This window comes from Somniosus microcephalus, chromosome 7 (genome assembly GCF_052327205.1).
Source record: "Somniosus microcephalus isolate GS21.2 chromosome 7, FLI_Smic_1.0, whole genome shotgun sequence".
NCBI classification, from domain to species: Eukaryota; Metazoa; Chordata; class Chondrichthyes; order Squaliformes; family Somniosidae; genus Somniosus; species Somniosus microcephalus.
This window is the reverse complement of record NC_140993.1, coordinates 219849596-219869308: the sequence shown is the minus strand read 5'-3', so window position 1 is coordinate 219869308 and position 19713 is coordinate 219849596.

The following is a 19713-nucleotide window of genomic DNA, read 5'->3' as shown; positions in this document are numbered from 1 at the left end:
TGGACTTCTCACCTTTCTCCCAGTGGACTTCTCACTGTTCTCCCAGTGGACTTCTCACCATTCTCCCAGTAGACTTCTCACCATTCTCCCAGTGGACTTCTCACCTTTGTCCCAGTGGACTTCCCACCATTCTCCCAGAGGGCTTCTCACCATTCTCCCATTAGACTTACCATTCTCCCAGTGGACTTCTCACCTTTCTCCCAGTGGACTTCTCACCTTTCTCCCAGTGGACTTATCACCGTTCTCCCAGTGGACTTCTTACCATTCTCACAGTGGTATTCTTACCTTTCTCCCAGTGGATTTCTCACCATTCTCCCAGTGGACTTCTCACCTTTCTTCCACTGGACATCTCGCTGTTCTCCCAGTAGACTTCTCACCTTTCTCCCAGTGGACTTCTCACCGTTCTCCCAGTGTATTTCTCACCGTTCTCCCAGTGGACTTCTCACCTTTCTCCCAGTTGACTTCTCACCTTTCTCCCAGTGGATTTCTCACCGTTCTCCCAGGGGACTTCTCACCTTTCTCCCAGTGGACTTCACACCTTTCTCCCAGTGGACCTCTCACCTATCTCCCAGTGGACTTCTCACCTTTCTCCCAGAGGACTTCTCACCTTTCTCCCAGTGGACTTCTCACTGTTCTCCCAGTGGACTTCTCACTGTTCTCCCAGTGGACTTCTCACCTTTCTCCCAGTAGATTTCTCAGCTTTCTCCCAGTGGACTTCTCACCTTTCTCCCAGTGGACTTCTCACCGTTCTCCCAGTGGACTTCTCACCGTTCTCCCAGTGGACATCTCACCGTTCTCCCAGTGGACTTCTCACCGTTCTCCCAGTGGACATCTCACTGTTCTCCCAGTGGACTTCTCACCTTTCTCCCAGTGGACTTCTCACCATTCCCCCAGTGGACCTCTCACCTTTCTCCCTGTAGACTTCTCACCTTTCTGCCAGTGGACTTCTCACCATTCTCCCAGTAGACTTCTCACCTTTCTCCCAGTGGACTTCTCACCTTTCTCCCCATGGACTTCTCACCTTTCTCCCAGTGGACTACTCACTGTTCTCCCAGTGGATTTTTCACCATTCTCCCAGTGGACTTCTCACCATTCTCCCAGTGGACTTCTCACCTTTCTCCCAGTGGACTTCTCACCTTTCTCCCAGTGGAATTTTCAACTTTCTCCCAGTGGACTGCTCACCTTTTTCGCAGTGGACTACTGACCATTCTCCCAGTGGACTTCTCAACATTCTCCCCGTGGACTTCCCACCATTCTCCCATTGGACTTTCCACCGATATCCCAATGAACTTCTCACCATTCTCCCAGTGGACTTTTCACCTTTCTCCAAGTGGACTTTTGACCATTCTCCCAGTGGACTTTTCACCTTTCTCCAAGTGGACTTTTGACCATTCTCCCAGTGGACTTCTCACTGTTCTCCCAGTGGACTTTTCACCATTCTCCCAGTGGACTTCTCACCAATCTCCCAGTGCCCTTCTCACCACTCTCCCAGTGCACTTCTCACCTTTCTCCCAGTGGACTTCTCACCTTTCTCCCAGTGGGCTTCTCACTTTTGTCCCAGTAGATTTCTCACCATTCTCCCAGTGGACCTCTCACCTTTCTGCCAGTGGACTTCTCACCTTTCTCCCAGTGGACTTTTCATCTTTCTCCCAGTGGACCTCTCACCGTTCTCCCAGTGGACTTCTCACCTTTCTACCAGTGGACTTTTCGTCTTTCTCCCAGTGGACCTCTCACCGTTCTCCCAGTGGACTTCTCACCGATCTCCCAGTGGAGTTCTCAACTTTCTCCCAGTGGACCTCTCACCTTTCTCCAAGTGGAATTATCACCTTTCTCCCAGTGGACTTCTCAGCTTTCTCCCAGTGGACTTCTCAACTTTCTCCCAGTGGACTTCTCACTGTTCTCCCAGTGGACTTCACACTGTTTTCCCAGTGGTCTTCTCACCTTTCACCCAGTGGACTTCTCACCTTTCTCCCAGTGGACTTCTCACCTTTCTCCCAGTGGACTTCTCACCTTTCTCCCAGTGGACTTCTCACCTTTCTCCCAGTGGACTTCTCACTTTTCTCCCAGTGGACTTCTGACGTTTCTCTCAGTGGACTTCACACTGTTCTCCCAGTGCACTTCTCACCATTCTCCCAGTAGACTTCTCACCATTCTCCCAGTGGACTTCTCACCTTTGTCCCAGTGGACTTCTCACCGTTCTCCCAGTGGACTTCTCACCATTCTCCCAGTAGACTTCTTACCATTCTCCCAGTGGACTTCTCACTGTTCTCCCAGTGGACTTCTCACCTTTCTCCCAGTGGACTTCTCACTGTTCTCCCAGTGGACTTCTCACTGTTCTCCCAGTGGACGTCTCACCATTCTCCCAGTAGACTTCTCACCATTCTCCCAGTGGACTTCTCACCGTTCCCCCAGTTGACTTCTCACCGTTCTCCCAGTGGACTTCTCACTGTTCTCCCAGTGGACTTCTCACCTTTCTCCCAGTGGACTTCTCACCTTTCTCCCAGTGGACTTCTCACCTTTCTCCCAATGGACTTCTCAACTTTCTCCCAGTGGACTTCTCACCATTCTCCCAGTGGACTTCTCACCTTTCTCCCAGAGGGCTTCTCACCATTCTCCCATTAGACTTCTTACCATTCTCCCAGTGGACTTCTCATCTTTCTCCCAGTGGACTTCTCACTGTTCTCCCAATGGACTTCTCACTGTTCTCCCAGTGGACTTCTCACCATTCTCCCAGTAGACTTCTCACCATTCTCCCAGTAGACTTCTCACCTTTCTCCCAGTGGACTTCTCACCGTTCTACAAGTGGACGTCTCACCATTCTCCCAGTAGACTTCTTACCATTCTCCCAGTGGACTTCTCACCTTTCTCCCAGTGGACTTCTCACTGCTGTTCCAGTGGACTTCTCACCCTTCTCCCAGTGGACTTCTCACCTTTCTCCCAGTGGACTTCTCACTGTTCTCCCAGTGGACTTCTCACCTTTCTCCCAGTGGACTTCTCACCTTGATACCAGTGGACTTCACACCATTCTCCCAGTGGACTTCTTACCGTTCTCCCAGTGGACTTCTCATGTTTATCCCAGTGGACTTCTCACCTTTCTCCCAGTGGTCTTCTCACTGTTCTCCCAGTGGAGTTCTCACCGGTCTCCCAGTGGGCTTCTCACCTTTCTCCCAGTTGACTTCTCACCTTTCTCCCAGTGGGCTTCTCACCTTTCTCCCAGTGGACTTCTCACCGTTCTCCAAGTGGACTTCTCACTGTTCTCCCAGTGGGCTTCTCACCTTTCTCCCAGTGGACTTCTCACTGTTCTCCCAGTGGACTTCTCACCTTTCTCCCAGTGGACTTCTCACCTTTCTCCCAGTGGACTTCTCACTGTTCTCCCAGTGGACTTCTCACTGTTCTCCCAGTGGACGTCTCACCGTTCTCCCAGTAGACTTCTCACCATTCTCCCAGTGGACTTCTCACCGTTCCCCCAGTTGACTTCTCACCGTTCTCCCAGTGGACTTCTCACCTTTCTCCCAGTGGACTTCTCACCTTTCTCCCAATGGACTTCTCAACTTTCTCCCAGTGGACTTCTCACCATTCTCCCAGTGGACTTCTCACCTTTATACCAGTGGACTTCACACCATTCTCCCAGTGGACTTCTCACTGTTCTCCCAGTGCACTTCTTACCATTCTCCCAGTGGACTTCTTACCGTTCTCCCAGTGGACTTCTCACGTTTATCCCAGTGGACTTCTCACCTTTCTCCCAGTGGTCTTCTCACTGTTCTCCCAGTGGAGTTCTCACCGGTCTCCCAGTGGGCTTCTCACCTTTCTCCCAGTTGACTTCTCACCTTTCTCCCAGTGGACATCTCACCTTTCTCCCAGTGGACTTCTCACCTTTCTCCCAGTGGGCTTCTCACCTTTCTCCCAGTGGACTTCTCACCGTTCTCCAAGTGGACTTCTCACTGTTCTCCCAGTGGACTTCTCACCATGCACCCAGTGGACCTCTCACCTTTCTCCCAGTGGACGTCTCATCATTCTCCCAGTCGACTTCTCACCTTTCTCCCAGTGGACTTCTCACCATTCTCCCAGTGGACTTCTCACCTTTCTCCCAGTGGACTTCTCGCTGTTCTCCCAGTGGACTTCTCGCTGTTCTCCCAGTAGACTTCTCACCTTTCTCCCATTGGACTTCTCACCTTTCTCCCAGTGGACTTCTCACCATTCTCCCAGTGGACTTCTCACCTTTCTCCCAGTGGACTTCACACCATTCTCCCAGTGGACTTATCACCGTTCTCCCAGTGGACTTCTTACCATTCTCCCAGTGGTATTCTTACCGTTCTCCCAGTGGACTTCTCACCTTTCTCCCAGTGGATTTCTCACCATTCTCCCAGTGGACTTCTCACCTTTCTTCCACTGGACTTCTCGCTGTTCTCCCACTAGACTTTTCACCTTTCTCCCAGTGGACTTCTCACCGTTCTCCCAGTGGACTTCTCACATTTCCCCCAGTGGACTTCTCACTGTTCTCCCAGTTGACTTCTCACCGTTCTCCCAGTGGATTTATCACCTTTCTCCCAGTGGATTTCTCACCATTCTCCCAGTGGAGTTCTCACCATTCTCCCAGGGGACTTCTCACCTTTCTCCCAGTGGTCCTCACACCTTTCTCCCAGTGGACCTCTCACCTATCTCCCAGTGGACTTCTCACCTTTCTCCCAGTGGACTTCTCACCTTTCTCCCAGTGGACTTCTCACTGTTCTCCCAGTGGACTTGTCACTGTTCTCCCAGTGGACTTCTCACCTTTCTCCCAGTGGATTTCTCAGCTTTCTCCCAGTGGACTTCTCACCGTTCTCCCAGTGGACTTCTCACCGTTCTCCCAGTGGACTTCTCACCATTCTCCCAGTGGACTTCTCACCATTCTCCCAGTGGACTTCTCACCATTCTCCCAGTGGACTTCTCACCTTTCTCTCAGTGGACTTCTCACCTTTCTCCCAGTGGACTTCTCACCGTTCTCCCAGTGGACTTCTCACCGTTCTCCCAGTGGACTTCTCACCGTTCTCCCAGTGGACATCTCACTGTTCTCACAGTGGACTTCTCACCTTTCTCCCAGTGGTCTTCTCACCATTCCTCCAGTGGACTTCTCACCATTCTCCCAGTGGACAGCTCACCTTTCTCCCAGTGGGCTTCTCACCTTTCTCCCAGTGGTCTTCTCGCTGTTCTCCCAGTGGACTTCTCACCTTTCTCCCAGTGGACTTCTCACCATTCTCCCAGTGGACTTCTCACCTTTCTCCCAGTGGACTTCTCACCTTTCTCCCAGTGGACTTCTCACTGTTCTCCCAGTGGACTTGTCACTGTTCTCCCAGTGGACTTCTCACCTTTCTCCCAGTGGATTTCTCAGCTTTCTCCCAGTGGACTTCTCACCGTTCTCCCAGTGGACTTCTCACCGTTCTCCCAGAGGACTTCTCACCATTCTCCAAGTGGACTTCTCACCATTCTCCCAGTGGACTTCTCACCATTCTCCCAGTGGACTTCTCACCATTCTCCCAGTGGACTTCTCACCTTTCTCTCAGTGGACTTCTCACCTTTCTCCCAGTGGACTTCTCACCGTTCTCCCAGTGGACTTCTCACCGTTCTCCCAGTGGACTTCTCACCGTTCTCCCAGTGGACATCTCACTGTTCTCACAGTGGACTTCTCACCTTTCTCCCAGTGGTCTTCTCACCATTCCTCCAGTGGACTTCTCACCATTCTCCCAGTGGACAGCTCACCTTTCTCCCAGTGGGCTTCTCACCTTTCTCCCAGTGGTCTTCTCGCTGTTCTCCCAGTGGACTTCTCACCTTTCTCCCAGTGGACTTCTCACCATTCTCCCAGTGGACTTCCCACCATTCTCCCAGTGGACTTTTCACCGATATCCCAATGAACTTCTCACCTTTCTCCCAGTGGAATTTTCACCTTTCTCCCAGTGGACCTCTCACCATTCTCCCAGTGGACTTCTCACCTTTCTCCCAGTGGACTTCTCGCCGTTCTCCCAGTGGAGTTCTCAACTTTCTCCCAGTGGACCTCTCACCTTTCTCCCAGTGGACTTATCACCTTTCTCCCAGTGGACTTCTCAACTTTCTCCCAGTGGACCTCTCAACTTTATCCCAGTGGACCTCTCACCTTTCTCCCAGAGGATTTCACACCTTTCTCCCAGTGGACTTCTCACTGTTCTCCCAGTGGACTTCTCACTGTTCTCCCAGTGGACATCTCACCTTTCTCCCAGTGGACTTCTCACCTTTCTCCCAGTGGACTTCTCACCTTTCTCCCAGTGGACTTCTCACCTTTCTCCCAGTGGACTTCTCACCTTTCTCCCAGTGGACTTCTCACCGTTCTCCCAGTGGACTTCTCACCTTTCTCCCAGTGGACTTCTCACCTTTCTCCCAGTGGACTTCTCACTGTTCTCCCAGTGGACTTCTCACCATTCTCCCAGTAGACTTCTCACCATTCTCCCAGTGGACTTCTCACCTTTGTCCCAGTGGACTTCTCACCGTTCTCCCAGAGGGCTTCTCACCATTCTCCCATTAGACTTCTTACCATTCTCCCAGTGGACTTCTCATCTTTCTCCCAGTGGACTTCTCACTGTTCTCCCAATGGACTTCTCACTGTTCTCCCAGTGGACTTCTCACCATTCTCCCAGTAGACTTCTCACCATTCTCCCAGTAGACTTCTCACCTTTCTCCCAGTGGACTTCTCACCGTTCTACAAGTGGACGTCTCACCATTCTCCCAGTAGACTTCTTACCATTCTCCCAGTGGACTTCTCACCTTTCTCCCAGTGGACTTCTCACTGCTGTTCCAGTGGACTTCTCACCCTTCTCCCAGTGGACTTCTCACCTTGATACCAGTGGACTTCTCACTGTTCTCCCAGTGGACTTCTCAACGTTCTCCCAGTGGACTTCTCACCCTTCTCCCAGTGGACTTCTCACCTTTCTCCCAGTGGACTTCTCACTGTTCTCCCAGTGGACTTCTCACCTTTCTCCCAGTGGACTTCTCACCTTGATACCAGTGGACTTCACACCATTCTCCCAGTGGACTTCTTACCGTTCTCCCAGTGGACTTCTCATGTTTATCCCAGTGGACTTCTCACCTTTCTCCCAGTGGTCTTCTCACTGTTCTCCCAGTGGAGTTCTCACCGGTCTCCCAGTGGGCTTCTCACCTTTCTCCCAGTTGACTTCTCACCTTTCTCCCAGTGGGCTTCTCACCTTTCTCCCAGTGGACTTCTCACCGTTCTCCAAGTGGACTTCTCACTGTTCTCCCAGTGGACTTCTCACCATGCACCCAGTGGACCTCTCACCTTTCTCCCAGTGGACGTCTCATCATTCTCCCAGTCGACTTCTCACCTTTCTCCCAGTGGACTTCTCACCATTCTCCCAGTGGACTTCTCACCATTCTCCCAGTGGTCTTCTCACCTTTCTCCCAGTGGACATCTCACCTTTCTCCCAGTGGACTCCTCACCTTTCTCCCAGTGGACTTCTCACCTTTCTCCCAGTGGACTTCTCACCTTTCTCCCAGTGGACTTCTCACTGTTCTCCCAGTGGACTTCTCACCATTCTCAGTAGACTTCTCACCATTCTCCCAGTGGACTTCTCACCTTTGTCCCAGTAGACTTCCCACCATTCTCCCAGAGGGCTTCTCACCATTCTCCCATTAGACTTACCATTCTCCCAGTGGACTTCTCACCTTTCTCCCAGTGGACTTCTCACCTTTCTCCCAGTGGACTTCTCACCTTTCTCCCAATGGACTTCTCACTGATCTCCCAGTGGGCTTCTCACCATTCTCCCAGTAGACTTCTCACCATTCTCCCAGTAGACTTCTCACCTTTCTCCCAGTGGACTTCTCACCGTTCTACAAGTGGACTTCTCACCCTTCTCCCAGTGGACTTCTCACCTTTCTCCCAGTGGACTTCTCACTGTTCTCCCAGTGGACTTCTCACCTTTCTCCCAGTGGACTTCTCACCTTTCTCCCAGTGGATTCTCACCTTTCTCCCAGTGGACTTCTCACCATTCTCCCAGTGGACTTCTCACCGTTCTCCCAGTGGACTTCTCATCAATCTCCCAGTCGGCTTCTCACCATTCTCCCAGTGGACCTCTCACCGTTCCCTCAGTGGACTTCTCACCGTTCTCCCAGTGGACATCTCGCCGTTCTCCCAGTGGACTTCTCGCCTTTCTCCCAATGGACTTCTCACCTTTCTACCAGTGGACTTCTCACCGTTCTCCCAGTGGATTTCTCACCATTCTCCGAGTGGACTTCTTACCTTTCTCCCAGTTGACTTCTCACCTTTCTCCCAGTGGATTTCTCACCGTTCTCCCAGTGGAGTTCTCACCGTTCTCCCAGTGGACTTCTCACCTTTCTCCCAGTGGACTTCTCACCTTTCTCCCAGTGGACTTCTCACTGTTCTCCCAGTGGACTTCTCACTGTTCTCCCAGTGGACTTCTCACTGTTCTCCCAGTGGACATCTCACCTTTCTCCCAGTGGACTTCTCACCTTTCTCCCAGTGGACTTCTCACTGTTCTCCCAGTGGACTTCACACTGTTCTCCCAGTGGACTTCTCACCATTCTCCCAGTAGATTTCTCACCATTCTCCCAGTGGACTTCTCACCTTTGTCCCAGTGGACTTCTCACCGTTCTCCCAGTGGACTTCTCACCATTCTCCCATTAGACTTCTCACCTTTCTCCCGGTGAACTTCTCATCTTTCTCCCAGTGGACTTCTCACTGATCTCCCAGTGGACTCTCACTGTTCTCCCAGTGGACTTCTTACCATTCTCCCAGTAGACTTCTCACCATTCTCCCAGTAGACTTCTCACCTTTCTCCCAGTGCACTTCTCACCGTTCTCCCAGTGGACCTCTCACCATTCTCCCAGTAGACTTCTTACCATTCTCCCAGTGGACTTCTCACCTTTCTCCCAGTGGACTTCTCAATGCTGTTCCAGTGGGCTTCTCACTTTTCTCCCAGTGGACTTCTCACCGTTCTCCCAGTGGACTTCTCACCCTTCTCCCAGTGGACTTCTCACCTTTCTCCCAGTGGACTTCTCACTGTTCTCCCAGTGGACTTCTCACCTTTCTCCCAGTGGACTTCTCACCTTTCTCCCAGTGGATTCTCACCTTTCTCCCAGTGGACTTCTCACCATTCTCCCAGTGGACTTCTCACCATTCTCCCAGTGGACTTCTCGCTGTTCTACCAGTGGACTTCTCAACTTTCTCCCAGTGGACTTCTCACCTTTCTCCCAATGGACTTCTCACCTTTCTACCAGTGGACTTCTCACCGTTCTCCCAGTGGTTTTCTCACCATTCTCCCAGTGGACTTCTTACCTTTCTCCCTGTTGACTTCTCACCTTTCTCCGAGTGGATTTCTCACCGTTCTCCCAGTGGAGTTCTCACCATTCTCCCAGTGGACTTCTCACCTTTCTCCCAGTGGACTTCTCACCTTTCTCCCAGTGGACTTCTCACTGTTCTCCCAGTGGACTTCTCACCTTTCTCCCAGTGGACTTCTCACCTTGATACCAGTGGACTTCACACCATTCTCCCAGTGGACTTCTTACCGTTCTCCCAGTGGACTTCTCATGTTTATCCCAGTGGACTTCTCACCTTTCTCCCAGTGGTCTTCTCACTGTTCTCCCAGTGGAGTTCTCACCGGTCTCCCAGTGGGCTTCTCACCTTTCTCCCAGTTGACTTCTCACCTTTCTCCCAGTGGGCTTCTCACCTTTCTCCCAGTGGACTTCTCACCGTTCTCCAAGTGGACTTCTCACTGTTCTCCCAGTGGACTTCTCACCATGCACCCAGTGGACCTCTCACCTTTCTCCCAGTGGACGTCTCATCATTCTCCCAGTCGACTTCTCACCTTTCTCCCAGTGGACTTCTCACCATTCTCCCAGTGGACTTCTCACCATTCTCCCAGTGGACTTCTCACCTTTCTCCCAGTGGACATCTCACCTTTCTCCCAGTGGACTTCTCACCTTTCTCCCAGTGGACTTCTCACCTTTCTCCCAGTGGACTTCTCACTGTTCTCCCAGTGGAATTCTCACCTTTCTCCCAGTGGACTTCTCACCATTCTCCCAGTGGACTTCTCACCTTTGTCCCAGTGGACTTCCCACCATTCTCCCAGAGGGCTTCTCACCATTCTCCCATTAGACTTACCATTCTCCCAGTGGACTTCTCACCTTTCTCCCAGTGGACTTCTCACCTTTCTCCCAGTGGACTTCTCATCTTTCTCCCAGTGGACTTCTCACCATTCTCCCAGTAGACTTCTCACCATTCTCCCAGTAGACTTCTCACCTTTCTCCCAGTGGACTTCTCACCGTTCTACAAGTGGACTTCTCACCCTTCTCCCAGTGGACTTCTCACCTTTCTCCCAGTGGACTTCTCACTGTTCTCCCAGTGGACTTCTCACCTTTCTCCCAGTGGACTTCTCACCTTTCTCCCAGTGGATTCTCACCTTTCTCCCAGTGGACTTCTCACCATTCTCCCAGTGGACTTCTCACCGTTCTCCCAGTGGACTTCTCATCAATCTCCCAGTCGGCTTCTCACCATTCTCCCAGTGGACCTCTCACCGTTCCCTCAGTGGACTTCTCACCGTTCTTCCAGTGGACATCTCGCCGTTCTCCCAGTGGACTTCTCGCCTTTCTCCCAATGGACTTCTCACCTTTCTACCAGTGGACTTCTCACCGTTCTCCCAGTGGATTTCTCACCATTCTCCAAGTGGACTTCTTACCTTTCTCCCAGTTGACTTCTCACCTTTCTCCCAGTGGATTTCTCACCGTTCTCCCAGTGGAGTTCTCACCGTTCTCCCAGTGGACTTCTCACCTTTCTCCCAGTGGACTTTTCACCTTTCTCCCAGTGGACTTTTCACCTTTCTCCCAGTGGACTTCTCACTGTTCTCCCAGTGGACTTCTCACTGTTCTCCCAGTGGACTTCTCACTGTTCTCCCAGTGGACATCTCACCTTTCTCCCAGTGGACTTCTCACCTTTCTCCCAGTGGACTTCTCACTGTTCTCCCAGTGGACTTCACACTGTTCTCCCAGTGGACTTCTCACCATTCTCCCAGTAGATTTCTCACCATTCTCCCAGTGGACTTCTCACCTTTGTCCCAGTGGACTTCTCACCGTTCTCCCAGTGGACTTCTCACCATTCTCCCATTAGACTTCTCACCTTTCTCCCGGTGAACTTCTCATCTTTCTCCCAGTGGACTTCTCACTGTTCTCCCAGTGGACTCTCACTGTTCTCCCAGTGGACTTCTTACCATTCTCCCAGTAGACTTCTCACCATTCTCCCAGTAGACTTCTCACCTTTCTCCCAGTGCACTTCTCACCGTTCTCCCAGTGGACCTCTCACCATTCTCCCAGTAGACTTCTTACCATTCTCCCAGTGGACTTCTCACCTTTCTCCCAGTGGACTTCTCACTGCTGTTCCAGTGGACTTCTCACCTTTCTCCCAGTGCACTTCTCACCGTTCTCCCAGTGGACCTCTCACCATTCTCCCAGTAGACTTCTTACCATTCTCCCAGTGGACTTCTCACCTTTCTCCCAGTGGACTTCTCAATGCTGTTCCAGTGGGCTTCTCACTTTTCTCCCAGTGGACTTCTCACCGTTCTCCCAGTGGACTTCTCACCCTTCTCCCAGTGGACTTCTCACCTTTCTCCCAGTGGACTTCTCACTGTTCTCCCAGTGGACTTCTCACCTTTCTCCCAGTGGACTTCTCACCTTTCTCCCAGTGGATTCTCACCTTTCTCCCAGTGGACTTCTCACCATTCTCCCAGTGGACTTCTCACCATTCTCCCAGTGGACTTCTCGCTGTTCTACCAGTGGACTTCTCAACTTTCTCCCAGTGGACTTCTCACCTTTCTCCCAATGGACTTCTCACCTTTCTACCAGTGGACTTCTCACCGTTCTCCCAGTGGTTTTCTCACCATTCTCCCAGTGGACTTCTTACCTTTCTCCCTGTTGACTTCTCACCTTTCTCCGAGTGGATTTCTCACCGTTCTCCCAGTGGAGTTCTCACCATTCTCCCAGTGGACTTCTCACCTTTCTCCCAGTGGACTTCTCACCTTTCTCCCAGTGGACTTCTCACTGTTCTCCCAGTGGACTTCTCACCTTTCTCCCAGTGGACTTCTCACCTTGATACCAGTGGACTTCACACCATTCTCCCAGTGGACTTCTTACCGTTCTCCCAGTGGACTTCTCATGTTTATCCCAGTGGACTTCTCACCTTTCTCCCAGTGGTCTTCTCACTGTTCTCCCAGTGGACTTCTCACCATGCACCCAGTGGACCTCTCACCTTTCTCCCAGTGGACGTCTCATCATTCTCCCAGTCGACTTCTCACCTTTCTCCCAGTGGACTTCTCACCATTCTCCCAGTGGACTTCTCACCATTCTCCCAGTGGACTTCTCACCTTTCTCCCAGTGGACATCTCACCTTTCTCCCAGTGGACTTCTCACCTTTCTCCCAGTGGACTTCTCACCTTTCTCCCAGTGGACTTCTCACCTTTCTCCCAGTGGACTTCTCACTGTTCTCCCAGTGGAATTCTCACCATTCTCCCAGTAGACTTCTCACCATTCTCCCAGTGGACTTCTCACCTTTGTCCCAGTGGACTTCCCACCATTCTCCCAGAGGGCTTCTCACCATTCTCCCATTAGACTTACCATTCTCCCAGTGGACTTCTCACCTTTCTCCCAGTGGACTTCTCACCTTTCTCCCAGTGGACTTCTCATCTTTCTCCCAGTGGACTTCTCACCATTCTCCCAGTAGACTTCTCACCATTCTCCCAGTAGACTTCTCACCTTTCTCCCAGTGGACTTCTCACCGTTCTACAAGTGGACTTCTCACCCTTCTCCCAGTGGACTTCTCACCTTTCTCCCAGTGGACTTCTCACTGTTCTCCCAGTGGACTTCTCACCTTTCTCCCAGTGGACTTCTCACCTTTCTCCCAGTGGATTCTCACCTTTCTCCCAGTGGACTTCTCACCATTCTCCCAGTGGACTTCTCACCGTTCTCCCAGTGGACTTCTCATCAATCTCCCAGTCGGCTTCTCACCATTCTCCCAGTGGACCTCTCACCGTTCCCTCAGTGGACTTCTCACCGTTCTTCCAGTGGACATCTCGCCGTTCTCCCAGTGGACTTCTCGCCTTTCTCCCAATGGACTTCTCACCTTTCTACCAGTGGACTTCTCACCGTTCTCCCAGTGGATTTCTCACCATTCTCCAAGTGGACTCCTTACCTTTCTCCCAGTTGACTTCTCACCTTTCTCCCAGTGGATTTCTCACCGTTCTCCCAGTGGAGTTCTCACCGTTCTCCCAGTGGACTTCTCACCTTTCTCCCAGTGGACTTTTCACCTTTCTCCCAGTGGACTTTTCACCTTTCTCCCAGTGGACTTCTCACTGTTCTCCCAGTGGACTTCTCACTGTTCTCCCAGTGGACTTCTCACTGTTCTCCCAGTGGACATCTCACCTTTCTCCCAGTGGACTTCTCACCTTTCTCCCAGTGGACTTCTCACTGTTCTCCCAGTGGACTTCACACTGTTCTCCCAGTGGACTTCTCACCATTCTCCCAGTAGATTTCTCACCATTCTCCCAGTGGACTTCTCACCTTTGTCCCAGTGGACTTCTCACCGTTCTCCCAGTGGACTTCTCACCATTCTCCCATTAGACTTCTCACCTTTCTCCCGGTGAACTTCTCATCTTTCTCCCAGTGGACTTCTCACTGTTCTCCCAGTGGACTCTCACTGTTCTCCCAGTGGACTTCTTACCATTCTCCCAGTAGACTTCTCACCATTCTCCCAGTAGACTTCTCACCTTTCTCCCAGTGCACTTCTCACCGTTCTCCCAGTGGACCTCTCACCATTCTCCCAGTAGACTTCTTACCATTCTCCCAGTGGACTTCTCACCTTTCTCCCAGTGGACTTCTCACTGCTGTTCCAGTGGACTTCTCACCTTTCTCCCAGTGGACTTCTCACCGTTCTCCCAGTGGACTTCTCACCCTTCTCCCAGTGGACTTCTCACCCTTCTCCCAGTGGACTTCTCACCTTTCTCCCAGTGGACTTCTCACTGTTCTCCCAGTGGACTTCCCACCTTTCTCCCAGTGGACTTCTCACCTTTCTCCCAGTGGATTCTCACCTTTCTCCCAGTGGACTTCTCACCATTCTCCCAGTGGACTTCTCACCATTCTCCCAGTGGACTTCTCACTGTTCTCCCAGTGGACTTCTCACTGTTCTCCCAGTGGACTCCTCACCGTTCTCCCAGTGGACTTCTCGCTGTTCTACCAGTGGACTTCTCAACTTTCTCCCAGTGGACTTCTCACCTTTCTCCCAATGGACTTCTCACCTTTCTACCAGTGGACTTCTCACCGTTCTCCCAGTGGTTTTCTCACCATTCTCCCAGTGGACTTCTTACCTTTCTCCCTGTTGACTTCTCACCTTTCTCCGAGTGGATTTCTCACCGTTCTCCCAGTGGAGTTCTCACCATTCTCCCAGTGGATTTCTCACCTTTCTCCCAGTGGACATCTCACCTTTCTCCCAGTGGACTTCTCACCGTTCTCCGAGTGGACTTCTCACCATTCTCCCAATGGACTTCTCACCGTTCTCCCAGTGGACATCTCACTGTTCTCCCAGTGGACTTCTCACCTTTCTCCCAGTGGACTTCTCACCTTTCTCCCTGCGGACTTCTCACCTTTCTGCCAGTGGACATCTCACCTTTCTCCCCGTGGACATCTCACCTTTCTCCCAGTGAACTTCTCACCTTTCTCCCAGTGGACTACTCACCTTTCTCCCAGTGGACTTCTCACCTTTCTCCCAGTGGACTTCTCACCTTTCTCCCAGTGGACTTCTCACCGTTCTCCCGGTGGACCTCTCACCATTCTCCCAGTGGATTTCTCACCGTTCTCCCAGTGGACTTCTTACCATTCTCCCAGCGGACTTCTCACCGTTCTCCCAGTGGACTTCTCATCTTTCTCCCAGTGGACTTCTCACCTTTCTCCCAGTGGACGTCTCACCTATGTCCCAGTGGACTTCTCACCTTTCTCCCAGTGGACATCTCACCTTTCTCCCAGTGGATTTCTCAGCTTTCTCCCAGTGGACTTCACACCTTTCTCCCAGTGGACTTCTCACCGTTCTCCCGGTGGACTTCTCACCGTTTTCCCAGTGGACTTCTCACCGTTCTCCCAGTGGACTTCTCACCATTCTCCCAGTGGACTTCTCCCCTTTCTCCCTGTGGACTTCTCACCTTTCTGCCAGTGGACTTCTCACCATTCTCCCAGTGGACTTCTCACCTTTCTCCCAGCAGACTTCTCACCTTTCTCCCCGTGGACTTCTCACCTTTCACCCCGTGGACTTCACACCTTTCTCCCAGTGGACTTCTCACTGTTCTCCCAGTGGATTTTTCACCATTCTCCCAGTGGACTTCTCACCGTTCTCCCAGTGGATTTTTCACCGTTCTCCCAGTGGACTTCTCACCGTTCTCCCAGTGGATTTCTCACCGTTCTCCCAGTGGAGTTCTCACCGTTCTCCCAGTGGACTTCTCACCTTTCTCCCAGTGGACTTCTCACCTTTCTCCCAGTGGACTTCTCACCTTTCTCCCAGTGGACTTCTCACCTTTCTCCCAGTGGATTCTCACCTTTCTCCCAGTGGACTTCTCACCTTTCCCCCAGTGGAATTCTCACTTTTCTCCCAGTGGACTTCTGACGTTTCTCCCAGTGGACTTCTCACTGTTCTCCCAGTGGACTTCTCACTGTTCTCCCAGTGGACATCTCACCTTTCTCCCAGTGGACTTCTCACCTTTCTCCCAGTGGACTTCTCACCTTTCTCCCAGTGGACTTCACACTGTTCTCCCAGTGGACTTCTCACCATTCTCCCAGTGGACTTCTCACCTTTGTCCCAGTGGACTTCTCACCGTTCTCCCAGTGGACTTCTCACCATTCTCCCATTAGACTTATTACCATTCTCCCAGTGGACTTCTCACCTTTCTCCCAGTGGACTTCTCACCTTTCTCCCAGTGAACTTCTCATCTTTCTCCCAGTGGACTTCTCACTGTTCTCCCAGTGGACTCTCACTGTTCTCCCAGTGGACTTCACACCATTCTCCCAGTAGACTTCTCACCTTTCTCCCAGTGCACTTCTCACCGTTCTCCCAGTGGACTTCTCACCGTTCTCCCAGTGGACTTCTCACCATTCTCCCAGTAGACTTCTTACCATTCTCCCAGTGGACTTCTCACCTTTCTCCCAGTGGACTTCTCACTGCTGTTCCAGTGGACTTCTCACCTTTCTCCCAGTGGACTTCTCACCGTTCTCCCAGTGGACTTCTCACCCTTCTCCCAGTGGACTTCTCACCCTTCTCCCAGTGGACTTCTCACCTTTCTCCCAGTGGACTTCTCACCTTTCTCCCAGTGGACTTCTCACTGTTCTCCCAGTGGACTCCTCACCAATCTCCCAGTGGACTTCTCACCCTTCTCCCAGTGGACTTCTCACCGTTCCCCCAGTTGACTTCTCACCGTTCTCCCAGTGGACTTCTCACCGTTCTCCCAGTGGACTTCTCACTGTTCTACCAGTGGACTTCTCAACTTTCTCCCAGTGGTCTTCTCACCTTTCTCCCAATGGACTTCTCACCTTTCTACCAGTGGACTTCTCACCGTTCTTCCAGTGGATTTCTCACCATTCTCCCAGTGGACTTCTTACCTTTCTCCCAGTTCACTTCTCACCTTTCTCCGAGTGGATTTCTCACCGTTCTCCCAGTGGAGTTCTCACAATTCTCCCAGTGGACTTCTCACCATTCTCCCAGTGGACTTCTCACCTTTCTCCCAGTGGACATCTCACCTTTCTCCCAGTGGACTTCTCACCTTTCTCCCAGTGGTGCTCTCACCTTTCTCCCAGTGGACTTCTCACCTTTCTCCCAGTGGACTTCTCACTTTTCTCCCAGTGGAATTGTCACCATTCTCCCAGTGGATTTCTCATCTTTCTCCCAGTGGACTTCTCACCTTTCTCCCAGGGGACTTATTTCCGTTCTCCCAGTGGACTTCTCACCGTTCTCCCAGTGGACCTCTCACCATTCTCCCAGTGGACTTCTCACCGTTCTCCCAGTGGACTTCTTGCTGTTCTCCCAGTGGACTTCTCACCTTTCTCCCAGTGGACTTCTCACCTTTCTCCCAGTGGACCTCTCACCTTTCTCCCTGCGGACTTCTCATCATTCTCCCAGTGGACTTCTCACCTTTCTCCCAGTGGACTTCTCACCTTTCTCCCCGTGGACATCTCACCTTTCTCCCAGTGAACTTCTCACCTTTCTCCCAGTGGACTACTCACTGTTCTCCCAGTGGATTTTTCACCATTCGCCCAGTGGACTTCTCACCATTCTCCCAGTGGACTTCTCACCTTTCTCCCAGTGGACTTATCACCTTTCTCCCAGTGGAATTTTCAACATTCTCCCAGTGGACTTCTCACCATTCTCCCAGTGGACTTCTCACCTTTCTCCCAGTGGACTTCTCACCTTTCTCCCAGTGGACTTCTCACCTTTCTCCCGGTGGACTTCTCACCGTTCTCCTGGTGGACTTCTCACCTTTCTCCCAGTGGACCTCTCACCGTTCTCCCAGTGGACCTCTCACCGTTCTCCCAGTGGACTTCTTACCGTTCTCCCAGTGGACTTCTCATCTTTCTCCCAGTGGACTTCTCACCTTTCTCCCAGTGGACTTCTCACTTTTCTCCCAGTGGACGTCTCACCTATGTCCCAGTGGACTTCACACCTTTCTTCCAGTGGACATCTCACCTTTCTCCCAGTGGACTTCTCACTGTACTCCCAGTGGACTTCTCACTATTCTCCCAGTGGTCTTCTCACCTTTCTACCAGTGGACCTCTCACCTTTCTCCCAGTGGATTTCTCAGCTTTCTCCCAGTGGACTTCACACCTTTCTCCCAGTGGACGTCTCACCGTTCTCCCAGTGGACTTCTCACCGTTCTCCCAGTGGACTTCTCACCGTTCTCCCAGTGGAATTCTCACCTTTCTCCCAGTGGACTTCTCCCCTTTCTCCCTGTGGACTTCTCACCTTTCTGCCAGTGGACTTCTCACCTTTCTCCCAGTGGACCTCTCACCTTTCTCCCAGTGGACTTCTCACTGTTCTCCCAGTGGACTCCTCACCAATCTCCCAGTCGGCTTCTCACCATTCCCCCAGTGGACTTCTCACCTTTCACCCAGTGGACTTCTCACCTTTCTGCCAGTGGACTTCTCACCATTCTCCCAGTGGACTTCTCACCGTTCTCCCAGTGGACTTCTCACCATTCTCCCAGTGGAATTCTCACCTTTCTCGCAGTGGACTTCTCACCTTTCTCCCAGTGGACTTCTCACCTTTCTCCCAGTGAACTTCACACCGTTCTCCCAGTGGACATCTCACTGTTCTCCCAGTGGACTTCTCACATTTCTCCCAGTGGACTTCTCACCATTCCCCCAGTGGACTTCTCACCGTTCTCCCAGTGGACAGCTCACCTTTCTCCCAGTGGACTTCTCACCTTTCTCCCAGCGGACTTCTCACCTTTTTCCCCGTGGACTTCTCACCTTTCTCCCCGTGGACTTCTCACCTTTCTCCCCGTGGACTTCTCACCTTTCTCCCAGTGAACTTCACACCTTTCTCCCAGTGGACTACTCACTGTTCTCCCAGTGAATTTTTCACCATTCTCCCAGTGGACTTCTCACCATTCTCCCAGTGGACTTCTCACCTTTCTCCCAGTGGACTGCTCACCTTTCTCCCAGTGGAATTTTCAACTTTCTCCCAGTGGACTTCTCACCTTTCTCGCAGTGGACTTCTCACCATTTTCCCAGTGGACTTCTCACCATTCTCCCAGTGGACTTCTCACCACTCTCCCAGTGGACTTTCCACCGATATCCCAATGAACTTCTCACCATTCTCCCAGTGGACTTTTCACCTTGCTCCCAGTGGACTTCTGACCATTCTCCCAGTGGACTTCCCATCGTTCTCCCAGTGGAGTTCTAACCATTCTCCCAGTGGACTTCTCACTGTTCTCCCAGTGGACTTTTCACCGATATCCCAATGAACTTCTCACCATTCTCCCAGTGGACTTCTCACCTTTCTCCCAGTGGACTTCTCACCTTTCTCCCAGTGGACTTCTCACCATTCTCCAAGGGGACTTCTCACTGTTCTCCCAGTGGACTTCTCACCATTCTCCCAGTGGACTTCTCACCTTTCTCCCAGTGGACTTCTCACCGTTATCCCAGTGGACTTCTCACCATTCTCCCAGTGGAATTCTCTCCTTTCTCCCAGTGGACTTCTCACCTTTCTCCCAGAGAACTTCTCACTGTTCTCCCAGTGAACTTCTCACCATTCTCCCAGTCGACTTCTCACCTTTCTCCCAGTGGACTTCTCACCATTCTCCCAGTGGACTTCTCACCTTTCTCCCAGTGGACTTCTTGCTGTTCTCCCAGTGGACTTCTCCCCTTTCTCCCAGTGGACTTCTCACCGTTCTCCAAGTGGACTTCTCACCTTTCTCCCAGTGGACTTCTCACCATTCTCCCAGTGGATTTCTCACCGTTCTCCCAGTGGACTTCTTACCATTCTCCCAGTGGACTTCTCACCATTCTCCCAGTGGACTTCTCACCTTTCTCCCAGTGGACTTCTCACCTTTCTCCCAGTGGAATTTTCAACTTTCTCCCAGTGGACTTCTCACCTTTCTCGCAGTGGACTTCTCACCATTTTCCCAGTGGGCTTCTCACCATTCTCCCAGTGGA